The 17,066-nt window shown below is 41.3% G+C and overlaps 1 long non-coding RNA gene across 3 annotated transcripts in view; it reads left to right on the top strand.

The window, feature by feature from the left end:
- The first annotated feature begins 7,164 nt into the window (after positions 1 to 7,164).
- LOC143684122 (uncharacterized) overlaps positions 7,165 to 17,066 on the top strand; it is a 193,696-nt gene continuing 183,794 nt past the window's right edge. For all 3 annotated transcript variants that reach the window (XR_013175856.1, XR_013175855.1, XR_013175854.1), the window contains exons 1-2: positions 7,165 to 10,054; positions 12,244 to 12,346. This is a non-coding gene — a long non-coding RNA (uncharacterized LOC143684122). The remainder of the gene's footprint in view (positions 10,055 to 12,243; positions 12,347 to 17,066) is intronic.

Below are 17,066 nucleotides of genomic sequence, written 5' to 3'. Positions count from 1 at the left end.
TGACATTTCCTGTCTGCGTTTGCAAAAACTGTATAATTCTATTTAGAATACATGGTCCTATAGTTATTATTAAAAGTAACACAGTTAAAGGCCCAGCGAGAGCAGATAATAGCGTCGTCAACCAGGGGAACTTAGATTCAAACCATCCCTGTTGCACCTCTCATTCTTCAGGTTGCAACAGGGCTCGTTCCCCAGAATGGTAAGATTATAAGGGGTCACTAGAAAAGAAGGCTCCCCTGCTCCCTCCCAAGTTTTTATAGTTCCCATCATCCCATTTGGATATTGTCCATTTCCAAGGCTTATGCGGGTTAGAATTGGGTTCCCCTGGGGGAAGGAGGAGAAGGAGTAGTAGCCCTACAAACCCGCAACTTGGGATTGTCAGTCTTTTCCAGTTTCCATTGGGACTCGGACGGTGAAGGTGCAGGTTTGAGGTGAGATGCATGGATCCAGGATGCGATGCCATCAACCTTGACTGCGGTGGGGGTGGTCAAGAGTACCTGATACGGTCCTTTCCAGCGAGGTTCAAGAGTCTGTACCTGGTGGCGGCAGACGTAGACAAAGTCCCCCACCTGATATTGATGCGGAGTTCTGTCATCCCCTGGCTGGTAGGAGGTGGAGAGCTGTCACCACAGGAGCCGCTGGGCTTTTTCTAAGGCTCGAGCCTGTCAAGTAAGGGGGTATGAAGGGAATTATTAACTTCTAGAATGGAGGACATGTCCTTGACTGGAGGTGGCGCTCCATACAAGATTTCATAAGGGGTCAGATTACACATGAGAGCAGAGGGGGTATTTCTGGCCCTGAACAGGGCATAAGGCAGGAGCATGGTCCAATCTTGTAAGCCAGTCTCTATAGCTAATTTGGTTAGGGTCTCTTTAATTGTCCTGTTCATTCTTTCTACCTGTCCTGAGCTTTGGGGTCTGTATGCGCAATGCAATTTCCAATCAATCCCCAATATCCTGGCCACACCCTGACTTACCTGGGCTACAAATGCGGGTCCGTTATCTGACCCTATTACCTTTGGTAGACCGAACCGGGGAAAAATTTCTTCCATAATCTTCTTGACTATGACCTGGGCCGTTTCTCTCTTAGTTGGGTAGGCTTCAACCCATCCTGAAAAGGTGTCTATAAAAATTAGTAAGTATTTAAGTCCATACTTCACAGGTTTAATTTCAGTAAAGTCAACTTCCCAGGACTGCCCAGGTCGAGTTCCCCTTAGTCTTTTTCCATTAGGAGTTTTGGTGGGGTAGGCGTTTACGATTTGGCATGCCTGACATACTCTGGCTACGCGATCTGCCAGTTCTTTCCTTTTTGAGGCTGCCAGAGGGTACAATTCCCTCTGGTCTTGCAGGAGCTGCTGTAGTTTCCCTGTCCCCAAGTGAGTGAGCTGGTGGACCTGCTTTATGTAAGCTAGGGCTTCCGATTCTCCTTGGGGTGTAACCTCAGATAGTGTCCCAGGGGGTTGCTGGTTTTCCTTGGTTACTAGGACCAAGTTTATAGGGTCCCTTAATGCTGCCGCTTTTGCTTCTTCATCAGCTCGCCTATTACCCATGGTTACTGGGTCCGAGCCTCTTTGGTGGCTAGCACAGTGGACAATGGCTAGTTCTTTGGGAAGCATGACTGCTGCCAGGAGTTTAAGAATTTCCTCTTTGTGTTTGATTTCTTTACCAGCTGAGGTTAATAGCCCTTTTCGTTGGTAAATTGCTCCATGTACGTGGGCAGTGGCAAAGGCATAACGGCTATCTGTATAGATAGTCGCTCGTTTTTCTTTTGCCATTTCTAGAGCTTTTGTGAGGGCAATTAGTTCAGCTTTTTGGGCAGATGTTCCCTCCGGGAGGCTAGAAGACCAAATAACTTTTATCCCACTGACTACCGCCGCTCCCGCTCGCCTCTTACCGTGTTGGAGAAAGCTGCTTCCATCCGAAAACCAGGTTACCTCTGAGTTAGGTAATGGTTGGTCTTTTAAGTCTCTGTGGATTCCGGTCTCTTCAGCTAATATCTAGTCGCAAGTGTGCAGCACAGGTCCCTCGGTCTCGTCCAGAAGCAGGGTAGCCAGGTTTAAGGCTGACGGGGCCCCGAAAGTCACCCTGTCTTTGTCTAGGAGGATGCTCTGATAGTGGGTAATTCTGGCATTTGACATCCACCTATCTGGAGGCTGGCAGATTATGCTTTCCAGGGCGTGAGGGGCTATGATGGTCAGCTTCTGCCCTAGAGTGAGTTTATCTGCATCTTTTGCCAGGAGCGCAGCTGCCGCGATGGCCTTGAGAGAGCGTGGCCATCTGCTGGCAACTGAGTCTAATCGTTTGGACAGATAGGCCACCAGTTTCTTCCAGGGGCCTAAAGCCTGTGTTAGTACCCCTCTGACCACGCCTCTCCTTTCCTCTATGTAGAGCATGAAAGGTTTATTCACGTCTGGGAGGGTTAAAGCTGGAGCCGACAGGAGCGCTTTCTTAATGCTGTCGAAGGCTTCCTGCTGTTCTATTCCCCACTGGAAATCAGCACTCCCTTTGAGCAAGGGGTATAGTGGGGCAGCAAGGGCTGCGAACCCTGGGATCCACAACCAGCAGAATCCCGCTGTCCCTAAGAACTCTCGTAGCTACTTTCGGGTCATGGGTGGGGGTATCTGTGTTACAGTATTCTTTCTAGCCTCGGTGAGCCATTGCTTTCCATTCTTACAGATTTGGGCCTTTTTGGCCGAGGCTCGGTACCCCAGTGTGGCTAGCTCACTCAACAGTTTTCGGGTTCCATACTCACAGTCCTCCTTAGTGTCTGCTGCCAACAGTAAGTCGTCCACATATTGTAGCAAGGTGACTCTGGGATGCTGACTTCTGAAGGGGCTTAAGTCTCTATGAAGAGCTTCATCAAAAATGGTGGGGGGGTTTTTGAACCCCTGAGGCAAGCATGCCCAAGTCAGTTGGCTCGAAGATCCCGTCTCAGGATTGACCCACTCGAAAGCAAACAAGGGTTGACTATCCTTATGCAAGGGCAGGGAAAAGAAAGCATCTTTTAGATCAAGCACAGTATACCAAGTCTTTTCAGGATGGAGAGTGCTGAGCAGGTTATAGGGATTTGGCACCGTAGGATGTATGTCCCGTACTCTGCTATTTACTTCCCATAAGTCTTGCACCAGTCTATAGTCTCTAGTCCCTGGCTTTTTGACCGGCAATAAGGGAGTGTTCCAGGCTGATTGGCAATAAGGGAGTGTTCCAGGCTGATTGGCAGGGCTTTAGTACTCCCAAGCCAAGGAATTTCTCTATATGGGGCTTGATTCCTTCCCAAGCTTCCTTGCTTAAGTAGTATTGTTTTACCCGAATTGGAGAGGCGGTGGACTTTAGGGTCACTACTACTGGGGGCTGGTTGACTGCCAGCCCTAACCCGGCAACTTCTGCCCAGGAATTAGGGAATTCTTCAAGCCAGGCCTGAGGAATAGAACTTTGGAGCTGTTCTGGTTTTGCGCACAGCTGATATTCTTCCTCGACTGGCAAGGTGAGGGCAGTTATTACAGGTTGGCTTACTAGCAGGTTTAAAAATTCCACCTTTGGCCCCTTAGGGTTGAAGGTGATTCTCGCCCTTAGTTTAGTTAACAAGTCTCTTCCCATAAGCAGGGCAGGGCACTCAGGAATCACTAGGAAGGAGTGTTGAACCTTCCCCTTCCCCAGGCCCATGGTTCTTTTGGTAGTCCAGGTGCGGTAGCGACTGCCATTTGCTCCCCGCACTAAGGACCTTTTTGTAGAAAGCAGGCCTATAGGTTCTTGGAGAGCTGACACTACTGCTCCTGTGTCGACTTCAAAATTAATTGGTATCCCCTCCACATTAAATTTTACCCTGAGCTCGGGGAGGGGTGCCAAGCCCTGACTCCCCTAGTCTTCACTTTCTAGAGCCAACGTGGCCGGTTGTTGCCAACTCGGGGGCCTAGTACCCCTCCGTTTTTTCAGACAGTTTTTTTTTTTTGGCCCAGTGCCCAGTTTCTTTGCAGTAGGCGCACTGGTCTGGACTAAGAGGGGTACGATAACGCTGACCCGAGGGATTTTCTCTAGCTCGCCCTCTACCTTCAGTGTTTCTTTCAACTACTGTGGCCAGGATCTTTGTTAATTCTTTCGTTCTCCTTTTCTCTCTTACCAACTCTTTTTCCTCCCTCTCTCTTTCTCTCCTTTGTTCTTTTTCCTCCTCTGTTTCTCTCTTATAAAACACTTTTTAAGCTTCTTTGACTAAATCTCACAAGGCTAGGTCCTGCAACCCGTCTAAGCACTGCAGCTTACATCTAATGTCTGGAGCTGATTGGCCGATAAAGGCCATGGCCACTGAGGCTCTTTGATCCTCTGATTGAGGGTCAAAGGGAGTATACCTACGGTATGCTTCCATTAGTTTTTCTTTTTTTTTTTTTTAAAAAAAGACTGAGGGTGATTCGTCCGCTCCCTGAATAATTTCTTTTACCTTGGCCAAATTGGTGGGCTGGCGTGCGGCTGCTCGGAGACCCACTACTAGAGTCTGGCGATAGATGGACAGATGCTCCCTACCTTTAGAGGTGTTCAGGTCCCAATTAGGGCGGCGCAGCGGGAACTGATCATCGATGACATGCTGGAGTTGGGTGGGTCTCCCATCTTGTCCGGGAACTTGCTTCCTGGCTTCCAGGAGGATCCGATCTCGCTCTTCCGTGGTGAAGAGAGTCCCCAGGGGTTGTTGACAATCATCCCAAGTGGGCTGGTGAGAGAATATAAGGATCTCCACCAGTCCAGTCAGCCTAGTGGGAGCCTCGGAAAAAGGAGGGTTATTATTTTTCCAGTTATGTAAGTCAGAGGAGGAAAAGGGCCAGTATTGTAGAGCGGGCATTTCTCCCCCGTGTCTATCATCCACTGGAGGCCCATACAGTCTGAGGGGGAGAGTGACCGCCACATCAGATGGGCTTTGTGCTCGTCTGCTTCGTGTACTATGTGCCGGTCCTGGTTCATCTGGGATCATCTGTTGGTGAACCTGCAGAGAGGGAATGGAAGAGGGCGGAGAGAGAGAACTAGGAGGAGAGAAGGTGAGCTAAGAGAAGGGGGGTCCTGTACTGGAGCTGAAGGGTAGGGAGGAGGGGAAGAAGGACCTGCATTGAAGAGGAGTAGATCTGATTGGGATTCCGGTAGGACTGCAGGAGGTAAGGAAGGATAGAGTTTCAGAGCTTGAGAAGGACCTGGCACCTTGATTGGGAGTACAGAGGGAGAGTCATGTTGACTAAGAAGAGTAAGAAACGGCTTTACCCATGGAGGTGGGTTTTAACAAAAGTCCTGCCAAACCATGATGTAGGGCTGCTGGTCCGGGTGGCCATACGGGTCAGGGTGGAAGATGACTGACTTGACGGCCTGAATCAAGGATAGATGAAAAGCTCCTTCCCGAGGCCATTCCACGTTAAAGGAGGGCCACTTGGCCGAGCAGAAGGTCTGCCATTTGCCTTTTTTACAATAAGAGATAGATTCTGACCTCTTTCCCTGACCTCAGACCAGTGTCTTAATGTCAGAGAAAGTGGAGTCGACGTTCCCTGACCCATCTTTGGTAAACAAAAACAATTCCCAACACACAAATACAAACAGACACACACAGAGCCGGCACACCACATTTACACGGTTTCAGAGACACAGCTTCGACTAGCCTGATGACTGTGATCGAGTCTCCCCCGTCAGAAGGGACAACATCAGAGTCGGTCCTGTAGGAAGCCTCCAGGCGTCCCGGAGGTCCCCCAATCCCGAGGCATCCCTCAGAAGAGTGACCTGCAACCCCTGGACACGTCTGTCGGTTGCGGTTGGGGAGTGCTCACGCAACTCTCCGACAGTCACTGCCAGTCTGACAGACTAAGCGATCGCCCCTCAGACTAAAAGACCTCACTTACCCGAGAGAAAGATCTGTTGGAGCCTCCCCTTACAAAGAGCCGATCTCGGTGGGACCTCCAAATGTAAGAATTCGAGAGTTTTGCCACGCAAAGGAGGACTCCAAGAGACGTTCTCTCATGCAACATGCAAGGGGTTTATTTACCACACATGCGTGGGCTCACTGAACACGCAGGAACACAGAGCCCCGAGCCTGGGTTTGGGGAAGTCTTTAAGGGCCAGGATAATGGGGTAGGGTTAGAGGGTTGAACATGAGTTACAGGTCCTGCTTTATGCAGGAAGTAGATAACGAACAGTTTCACAACAAGTATTTCTGGCGCCAGGAGTCATGGGGGTTGCGAGAAGCAGATAAGGTGCCAGGAGTCATGGGGGTTGCGAGAAGCAGATAACCGCCCCAGGAAAGTCCCGGGTGGTTTTTCTTCAGCCTGATGGGGCCCCTGACTCTTTTCTCTATAATTCTTATCAGATGCATAGCAATGAATATAAAATGACACAAATGCTTTTGCTGGATATTTCTGTTGTTCAGAAGCTAAAATATATGTAAATAGCTAAATTAAGCAGGAAAAATTAGCTACTGTTAAGCTTTATAAAATCCCTTTTTACAAAAGTTTAAAGGACAAATTGATGTCAGCTCCAGACTTGGGGCTCCCTGACCCTATGAGAGAATTTAACCTCTGTCCATAAAAAGCAAAGCATTGCCTTAGGAGAGGTAGTGAAGCCTTTTGGAGGAAATATGTGACCAGTGGCTTATTTGTCAAAACAGCTTGATAGGGTGACCCAAAGATCGCCTTCTTTTTTATATACAGTGGCATTCAATTGTGAACTTCTTCAAGAAGCTGAAAATTTTACTTTAGGCTTCCCAACCCATATTCTTACCCCCTACTCTGTCCTTATCATATTAGAACAAAAAGGGGACAATGGCTCCCTACGGAAAGATTAAGTCATTATTGAACAGTGTTGTTGAACAATTCAAATTTCATCCTAAAGACTATAAATATGCTCAATGTTGCCAACTTTCACCCAGAAAAATAATGATAAATAATTATAAAAGCATCAAGGACATTTTAAACACTGAAACTTAACTTCTATGAATACAGACCAGAAAAATCAGCAATTGGAAAACCCACAGGAATGAGTGTTCCAGTGGTAACAAATACATTAGAAAATGATTACTTCTATTACTAATGCATAGACAACAAATTGAAATAATAAAATATTATTTTATTCACATAAGAATGGTGACAAATTTAATGCCATGCTTGTGAGGTCCAAAACAAAAATAAAGAGGGCATATCATAGTAAATGTAACAGAAAATTGATATAAACAATTCCTGTCTTATGCACATACTAATGACAAAAAAGACATAAATAATGTCTGAGATTTTTGCATATTAAATATTTTATGAAAGAAAGTTCTAGGTGGTTATCTCTGCAAATCAGAAATGGGGGTAAAGTTGCAGAACGGTTGGATTGTATTACTCAATTGCTGCCATCAGAAGCAAAATACAGCAGTTTCATAGAAATAAATATAAATATCAAGCCTATGCAAATGATAGAGGACTGGTGCAAGGTTTTCTTTGCAAATTTTCTTTGCAATGGGAATCTGCCCTGTTTACAGGGGGCTAATATGTTGAGTTAAGACACCATCTGTAGTTAAGATTTTGTTGGGAGCTTTGAGTTTGGAAAAGTAGAGAGCAAAGGCTCAATATCAATGCTAGAAAATTAGCCAAAGTATCTCCTGGCTCTGTGGACCTAACATGTCCTTATGAGGAACAAGGCTGAAGTGATTAATCTTTGGCACCATCTTTCAGTCGGAATCCCAGCTGGCCATTGGGAGAAGGTTATAAATCTGCTAGATGGGAAGGGCAAGTACAGATGGATAAAGCCAGAGATTACTGTGTGGTTTGTTTGCATGGGTGTGTGTGCATGAGAGAGAAAGACAGATTGTGAAGCAAGTTGTGTGGTGTATCATGGGAAAACACATTCAGACACAATAGAAACTTGCAGCAAATGACTGTTTTATTACTTATATACCAAGGGACCAAAAGAACAGAGAAAGACATCCCATTATGGCCGTTCTCCTGGAAAGGTCAACTGCTTGCTTCAGCATCCACAAAAATCAGATCCATGTGTCTCACTTTAGCCTGTGCTGTGGAGGGCAAGGTATTTATACAACCCAGAGGGAAGAATCTCTGCCACTGGGGAGTCCCTGCCCTGAGCAGCAGCTGGGACTGTTCATTTCTACTTTCAGGTTTAAGGTATGGTCAGGTGGCTCTATTATACTTAAACTCTTGTGGAATGGAAACATATTCAAACAACTTCACACAAAAGAAGAACAGAGGCATGATAGCATGGGATTGGAAATGGCTGCTAACTGTCCATGTCTTCCCCAGCAGAGATCCATGGAAAGGAACCTACCAGACAAGATTTTAAAACACATGGCTAAGAATGATGACAATAAAATTACCCCAATGCTACTGTTTCAAACAGAATTAATTAATTGTATGGATCAAAGGAGTATTAAAAAAGAGATACATATACATATACATTAATGTGCCTGTGCTCATGCACACATATTTTAAATTTAAGGAAATGGAAGTTAAACTTTTATTTAAAAATAAGAAATTATTTAAAAAAATCACAAGGGATGCAGAAAATTGGCTAAAAAATAAAAATGAGTTGTGGAAATAAAATATATCCACTGAAATTTAAAAAAAAATGGAATGCACCCTAGACTTTTTAGTCAAATGGAAATTTAGTAAATTAGAAAACAATGAGAAATTTCCCCATCTGAAAAGTAGATAAGAAAATAAGACCTATGAGCTATCAAGAGATAAGTAGACTGAGATGATGGAATGGTAGCCCATGACAAACTCTGGGATCTGTGCTGTAACTACTTGTTGAAAAGTGCTTTGAAAATTATTGCTATTTTCTTTCTTTGCTTTGTATTTATGTTTAATTATACAATAAAAGAAGTTTTAAAAAAGTGAAACAAAGAGATAGGGAAAGTGACAAGAGAATGGGGGCAATGGATAATAAAAGTAGCTATTGTTTCTGCAGTCTTTAATAAGGTAAATAAAGATAAATATAGAATTTGTTAGAACATTGTGCAATTTTACAGATTATAATTAATTGAATGTATAAATTACTAAAAATCTATTATAATAATGTAATGGTCATAGTTATTATTATCTTAAACATTCATCATATTGAAATATTCTCTTCTAAATCAGCACAAGAAATAAAGTAGTAGTCAAAAGATATGAGACATGTTTCAATTCAATAAATATGTTTAGAAGATGGGAAAGTAGAATACTAATTTGAAAATATTATTTTGAGCAGGGGCATAGTGGTCAAAGAGCAGGAAAGAGAGATAGCAGATATATATTACTTTTGCCTTATCCTAGAGTTCTCTAGGATAATAAATAATTTTTCTCATGGGAAAGAAATTGAAATACTTTAAACTAATTCAAGTCAATTCAATTTGTCCTAGAATTTATGTGGCTTTCACTGTTGTGACTGCATATCTTATAAAATTGATCACATTAGCCAGTTGATGTTTATGAAGATTCTAGCTGCTGTTATTTAGGCTTTATAAATAAGGGAAATGTGCAAGCTTTAAATAATCAAACAGCTTCTTGTGAAGTAAGAGAGTTGAATATAGTGTGCTTGTACCTCAAATAAAACACCCAATTGTACTTCTAGTAAAGCAGCAATTTTATTCTAAATGCTATTGTGTAGTCACATTTAATTCCATGCTAAATTATGCATTTAGATTTATGTCTTTAAGATATTGAAATAAGTAATCATGTCAGGGAAATGAGGTCATCCTTTGGATTGATCAGTTTAGTACACTGGCAGTTATGTGGAGATGTGTTCCATGGAAGTTAAACATAGGAATTAAAGTGAGCCCAGCAACACCAAGGAGAGTTCCTTTTGCTAAAACATCTGCAAACTTAGGCCAGCTTCTATCAAGGAAATTGGTCATGCATTATGTGTGACAATTACATCTGATCCCAAGAGAAACCTAAAAGTTTTTCTCAAAGTTTCACTTTTATTTCACCTTTTGAAATTCCCTTTAAGGGAATGTGGAGATTCATTGCTGCTCAGAAGGCTATGGAGAGATGCATTGAAAACCCAAGGGATGTTGTAACATACTCTTCTCCTCCTGAGATCCAAACTATAGATGCAAGGTTTGTAATTTATTCCTTTCAACTATAACTTTTTAAATTGTTACAGTGTTGCATGCTAACAAGTCCCCTGGCATGCTCAGAGCTGGAGTTTAATGTAAAGGGAGGGTTACATTTGTACTTTCCAAAGTGAAAACAGTAAGCTGCAGGATGTTGCTAAATAAGGAAGACAAAGCTGCTTTTCCAGATTTTTTACTATTCTGTGAGAGAGAATTTATATTTTTCCTTAGTCCCTAGAATTTTTTATGAATGTAATTTTATTGAGATATATTCACATGCCTCATAATCATACAAAATGCACACTCAATGGTTCAGGATATCATCATATAGTTGTGAATTCATCATCACAATTGATTTTTGAATGCTTTCATTACTCTATAAGCAATAAAAGTAAGAATAAAAATAGGAGTTAAAGTTAAAAACAAAAAACATGCCATTTCCCAAATCTCCCCCCTGACATTTATTTAATTTTTGTCTTTATTGTCTTTTCATCTGCCCATATATTGGATAAAGGGAGTATCAGCCACAAGGTTTTCACAATCACAAGGTCACACAGCAAAATCGATACAGTTATACAATCATATTTAAGAATTACAGCTACTGAATTACAGTTAACAGTTTCAGGAATTTCCTTCTAGCCACTCCAATATGCCAAAAACTAAAAAGGAATATCTATATGATACATAAGAATAACCTCCAGAACGACCTCTCAATTCTATTTGAAATCCCTCAGCCCCAGAAATTTCATTTTGTTTTGTTTCTTTGCCCATTTTTGACAAGAAGTATTTCTAAATCCCACAATGCAAGGACTAGGCTCATCCCCAGGAGTCATGCCTCACATAGGGCTGTGGGTAGTGACTTTACCTGCAGAACTGGCTTAAATAGAGAGACCACATCTGAGCAACAAAAGACGTTTTCTGGGGGTGACACTTAGGCATAATTATGTTATTTTTGCTTCTCCTTTGTAATTCATAAGGGCAGGCCCCAAGTTGAGGGCATGACCTATTAAATTGGCAGTCCACAATGCTTGTAAGAATATAAGATCTTCCCCAGGTGGGGAAGTTTAAAATTTCCACATTTTCCACATTCCTTCAGGGGACTTGGCAAACAATGTTTTTTATCTTATTCCCAGATTAGTTGGGATGTATTGAGGCATCACACTAACCTGCATAAACCAACATGGTCTCAATCCTTATTAAAGATTTTGTGTAAGTATGGTGCTTGAATAAGCCAACCATAGAAGTTAAATTAGTGTGCTACCAAAAATATAAGTTTTACACCAAATAAACACCTTTCCATTGGCCTCACCCAGAAGTTGGAGTTTTAAAAAGCTGTCAATGTCATCGTTTACCCTTTAGTCTGACTTACTTTAGTCGTTTCTAGATCTGGTTCATTCATAGTTTTTTAAACAGTTGCTGTATGGGATAATGCTGACCTTCATGGCTGCAGAACTCTAGCTCTGATCCTCAGGTGTCACACAGGTACCTGAAGTACCATGGAATGACCAGGTTACAAACAAAGACATGAGCATCTCCTAATTTATGAATAAGTTACAACTTAGGAATAGATGTGACTGCTGTAAGAGCTTACAATCAAGGATCCTTTACAATAAGCTTTCCCCCTGATAACCTATGCTTTTGCATTCAATTCTCATAGTTTGTACATGGTAGTTAGTCTATATTGGTGAGGAATTATAACATCTGTCTTTTCATTTCTGGCTTATTTCACACAGCATTCTGTTTCACACAGCATTCTGTCCCCTGGGTTCATTCACCAAGTTGCATGCCTCCCAACTTCATTCCTTCTTGCAGCCACTCAATATTCCATTTGATGTAAACACCACGTTCACCTTCCATTCTTCAGTTGATGTACCCTTAGGCCACTTCCATACATTGCAAAACATGAATAATGCCAAATAAATACCAGTGTGCAAATGTCCACTCTTGTCCCTGCTTTCAGTCTTTCTGAGTGTATTCCTAATACAAGGTTGCAGCTTCATATGGAAACCCTATACTTAGCATCCTATGGATCCAGCACACTGCCCTCCTGAGGGGCTGCACCACTCTACTCCCCACCAACAGTGACTAGGGACACCTTTCTGCACATTTCCTCAAGCACTTGTATGCCTCTGTTTATTTTTAAACAGTTTTATTCACATACTGTGCTGGTTTGAAACTTTTATGTACCCCCAGAAAAGCCACATTCTTCTAATCCAGTGTTGTGGGAGAAGATCCATTGTTGGATGGAACATTTTGATGAGATTATTTCCATGGAGATGTGATGCAGCCATTCAAGGTGGGTCTTCCATATCATACATCCATGCCGAGTAAACAATCAGTGGTTCTTGGTATAATCACATAGTTAAGCATTTATGACACCATAATCTACATGAAGACACTTCCATTTATTCTGCAAAGAAAGAAGAGGGAAAAAATAAAAATAAAATAACAGAATAAAATAAAAAGGAGAAAAAATAACAACACCAAAAACCGCATACCCTTTCCATATACTCCTCTCTTACTGACATTTAGCTCTGATATATTGCCTTTGTTACACTGAATGGAAGCCTATTACAGAGTTACTGTTCACTATAGATCCTAATTTGCATCTGTATACCATCCCAATTTCAATACCTTACACTGTTTACAGTCATTTGTTCTCCCTCATGGGAAAACATTCTTATATCTGTGCATTTTATCACCATCACTGTCCACTCTAGGTTTCACTATAAGTCCCAGTCTTTATCTTCTGTCTTTCCTTCTAGTGTCATACATGTCTGTGCTGGTTTGAAAGGATGTTTGCCCCCTAGAAAAGCCATGTTTTAATCAAAATCCCATTTCATGAAGGTAGAATAATCCCTATTCAATACTGTATGTTTGAAACTATAATCAGATTATCTCCCTGAATGATGAGATTTAGTCGAGTGGTTGTTCAGCTGGATTAGGCGACGACATGTCTCCATTCGTTTGGGTGGGTCTTGATTGGTTTACTGGAGTCCTGTAAAAGAGGAAACATTTTGGAGAATGTGAGATTCAGACAGAGCAGAGAATGCTGCAGCACCATGAAGCAGAGAGTCCACGAGCCAGCGACCTTTGGAGCTGAAGAAGGAAAATGTCTCCTGGGGAACTTCATCAAACCAGAAGCCAGGAGGGAAGAAGCTAGCAGATAATGCTGTATTCACCATGTGCCCTTCCAGCTGAGAAAGGAACCCTGACCATATTCACTATGTGCCTTTCCAGATGAGAGAGAAACCCTGAACTTCATTAGCCTTCTTGAACCAAGGTATCTTTCCCTGGATGCCTTTGATTGGCCATTTCTATAAACTTGTTTTAATTGGACATGTTCTCAGCCTTAGAACTGTAAACTAGCAAATTAATAAATTCCCCTTTTTAAAAGCCATTCTGATTCTGGTATATTGCATTCCATTTCTTTCTGGTTAACTTTCTTTCTGGTTAACTTTATTAGTTAGCCAGAAATATTCACAAGGTAATATTGTTTCATGTGTCATGACTTCTGATATATCATATTTTACTTCTTTTTTTACCTTTACTGATATTTCTCAGTTAAGTGTTTCCTTTAGTATTTCTTGTATAAAAGGTGTATTGTCCACAAACTCTCTCAGTGTCTGTATATCTGAAAATATTTTAAACTCTCCCTCATTTCTGAAGGACAGTTTTGCCATGTATAGAATTATTGGTTGGCTGGATTTCTCTTTCAATATTTTTAACATAGCATACAACTACCTTCCTGCCTACATTTTTTTTTTTTTTTTTTTTTTTTTTTTGGCATGGGCAGGCTCTGGACATCAAATCTGGTTTCCAGCATGGCAGGTGAGAATTCTGCCACTGAGTCACGATTGCACTACCCTTGCCTCCAAGGTTTTAGCTAGGAGATATTCACATAGTCTTTTCAAGCTTCCCTTGCATGTGATGGGTCACATTTCACTTGCTTCTTTCAGAATTCTCCCTTTGTCTTTGACATTTGACAATTTGATCAGTAAGTGTCTTCTAGCAGATCTATTTGCATCTATTCTATTTGGGGTATGCTGTGCTTATCAGATCTGTAATTTTATGTCTTTCCTAAGAGATGGGAAATTTTCAGTTATTAATTCCTCCATTATTTTTTATACCACATTTCCCTTTTCTTCTCTTTCTGGAACACCTAAAACATATGCTCATGAACTTCAAGTTGTCATTCAATTCCTTGTGAACTTGCTCATATTTTCCATTTTCTTTTCCTATATGTTCTTTTGTGTGTAGGATTTCAGATGTCCTGTCGTCTAGTTCACTAATCCTTTTCTCAACCTTTTAAAATCTGCTGTTGTAGGTCTGTATTGTTTGTTACACCTTTTCTATTGTGTTTTTCATTCCCATAAGTTTTGTCATTTATTTTTTCAAGCTTTAAAGTTCTTCTTTATAGTTGTCCCATGTCTTCTTTATATCCTTCATCTCTTTTGCAACATCTTCAACTCACTGATTTGATTTTTGAATTGATTTTGCATGCTCCTTTGAAAATCTTTTAATAGTTGTTTCAACTCCTGTATCTCATTTAAAACATTAGTTTGTTCCTTTGTCTGGGCCATGTTTTTGTTTTTCCTAGTATGACTTAAAAAAATAGGTTGTTGATGTCTAGGCATCTGATTTCCTGATTGTTTTTTCTGGAGGTCATTTTCACTCTTTTACCTAGGGTTTTCTTGTTGGTTGGCTTTGTTCTCTGTGTTTTCTTTGGCATTCAGTTCAAATTATTCTAGAACTCAAGCCTAGCTTCTGTTTAAGGGATCAGAATTGTTCAGCTCCTGTTTTCCTGGCTGTTACCCTGCCTATATGGAAAATGTTTTTGCGGATGATCTCCCCAGATATGACTGACCCCAGTCAGATTTTCCCAGACAAGACATGCCCAAGCCTCAGGAAGAGGGTGTAATCAGTATCAAGTTTCCCTGAGGATCAGAGCCAGAGGGTTGTCAGGCTTTCCTGTGGAGCCTCTATATCCTATGCTTTTCCTAGCCAGGTGGCACTTGCCAGCCCACAGCTACCCTCCAGCATAAAGTGGTGTGGAGGCTTTAATTCTGAGCCTGCCAAGGGCATAGCAGAGACAGATCTGAGATGGAAGGCAAGCTTAAGCTGTTTCTGATTCCCAGGTCCTGGGGAATGAAATCTCTGAAGGAGGGCCAGCACTTGATCTGGGCCCTGCCTCCCTTTTCTTGGGTAAGAAATGCCCTTTAGGGAATTATCTCCTTTACGTGATTTGTTACATTTTCTCTCAGACCTATCTTAACTCTGCTCTTGCCTGGGTCATCATGGACATTTGAAAATGCCTGAGGCCTTTTCTAATGATGTACTTAGAAAACTTTAAAACGGAGAAGTAAGAGGAAAAAGAAAGAGAGAGAGAAAATAAAATCTTCTTTCAGAACCAGTCTCCAAAGCCCCCAAGGTTCAAGAGTAAGAATTGTTACCCAGCAATATGTGCTTTTATTGGGCACAGCACTTTTCCAGTATTCTGAGCTTGGTTGATTTCAAAAGCCTCCTTTTTTTTCTTCATCAGCCTCATCTCCTCTGCCAGGACAGACCTCAGGGTGACTTTCCTGCTCTCTGTGAGTGTATCTGTGATCAGTCTTACATCCAGCAGTCCAAATTTGTTAATTAAAACTGAAGTTGGAGCTTGATTGAGCTACCTTTCCCTGCACCTTGTAGAAATTGCTTCTTTTTCCCATGGAGAAGTGACTCCAACAGGACCTTCCATTCTAGTGGGGGAGCAGCACCAGCATCTACAGTTTGGGAGCTTTACCTACATTTCTATACCATGGCTTGGCCCTTCCACCCATTCTAGACTGGTGTACAATGAAAGTCCTGTCATGAACGTCCCCTGGACAGTTGCTACCGACAGTTCCTGGTTATTTACTTGCTGTTCCAGAGGACTAACTAAACTACATACCTCACTATGACCCCATCTCACCCAAGTGCCTAGTATTTTAATGTAACTTTATTTTAATAAGCAATAATCTCACCTGGATGCCAAATGATCTTAATTTAAGGGAACAAAGTCCTAGCATCCCAAGGGAATGTTTCTGTGGAACCATTCTTATCAGAACAAAGCAATCACTGTTTGAATTAAATTGCGACATAATTCTGATTGTTTTAACATTGGTCTCAAACAAATGTTCTTTGCTTTCATTGTTGCTATTTTTCATTTGAACCATAATTCAATTTATTGAAGCAGAGCAGAATACAACAGTGGGCCTCCATTAATAAACAGGCTTCATGAGAAAAGATGCCAGTATTTATTGATCAATTACCACTAGGAAATATATTTTGACTTTATAATCTAATTTAAAATGCCATATTCCACTGCCCCTTTGTATATGTTATTCCTACCTACTAAACCTAAACAAACATAAAAAAAAGAACAAAAGCAAAGACTGTTTTATTAGATGCAAACTGAAATACTTAAATAACATTACTGATTGGGTAATGACACAGCTTGGATTTAAAAACTGGCCCATCAGTGCACATAATGATATATTTTATGTATTAAAATAAAATATTAGACAAGATATTATTTGGATGAGACTATAGTTAACAATTAGGGCAACTTCAAATCCACATATGGTGAGTAGCTCCCACAAGAAAAAGAACAACAGAAAGTTACATAGAGTAATGTGAAAACAAAATCATTTGATTAGCTACTATAAATTTCGTTGTTTTTTTTTTCTTTTAATAATGAGGAGAACTTAGGGCTATGGATGACCTTTAGTAGTAGACACAGGGCTTTCCTAGATTTGACTTATTCTTATACAATAAAACTGATCTCCATTTGTTATTTTTATCATATGTAATTTCATAACATATAATATGTTACAAATAGCACACACTTCTTTGCAGTTGGTCAAAGCTTCTCCACTCTTTTGTGTTGTTCCCATATTCATTCTTCTCCATATATTTTTGTTGTGAAAAATGGCTTTTCATATATATATAGGCAAAATAAGAAGTGAAGCCATTCTATATTTAGATAGTTCTAC

This window comes from Tamandua tetradactyla, chromosome 5 (genome assembly GCF_023851605.1).
Source record: "Tamandua tetradactyla isolate mTamTet1 chromosome 5, mTamTet1.pri, whole genome shotgun sequence".
In the NCBI taxonomy this organism is placed as follows: Eukaryota; Metazoa; Chordata; class Mammalia; order Pilosa; family Myrmecophagidae; genus Tamandua; species Tamandua tetradactyla.
This window is presented reverse-complemented; position numbering and strand designations above follow the sequence as displayed.